The 227-nt window shown below is 48.0% G+C and overlaps 1 protein-coding gene across 1 annotated transcript in view; it reads left to right on the top strand.

The window, feature by feature from the left end:
- LOC111671160 (sodium channel protein type 2 subunit alpha-like) overlaps positions 1-227 on the top strand; it is a gene marked incomplete at its 3' end in the record, with an annotated part of 101,925 nt that overhangs the window by 25,643 nt on the left and 76,055 nt on the right. The gene's annotated exons all lie outside the window — the stretch shown is intronic.

The following is a 227-nucleotide window of genomic DNA, read 5'->3' on the forward strand; positions in this document are numbered from 1 at the left end:
GTGGGGGGGGGTATTTAGGCTTGTCAGAGTAATTTGCGGCTCTTCAGATTGAAAAGAGATGAAATTAAACCCACTCTCTCTCCGTATCCCGTAGAGACCATTTTCCAACTTTCTGCCGCTCTGTAAAATCTTCCCAGACGGGGGTCGTCGGGAAAAGGAAGAAAAAAACCTTTATTAAATGTCAGTCCCTGTGCTTACATGCATTTATTTGGGGGGGGGGGGGGGGG

Source organism: Seriola lalandi, unplaced genomic scaffold (assembly GCF_002814215.2).
Source record: "Seriola lalandi dorsalis isolate HSWRI2012SDOR001 ecotype SW California unplaced genomic scaffold, Sedor1 jcf7180002054870, whole genome shotgun sequence".
In the NCBI taxonomy this organism is placed as follows: Eukaryota; Metazoa; Chordata; class Actinopteri; order Carangiformes; family Carangidae; genus Seriola; species Seriola lalandi.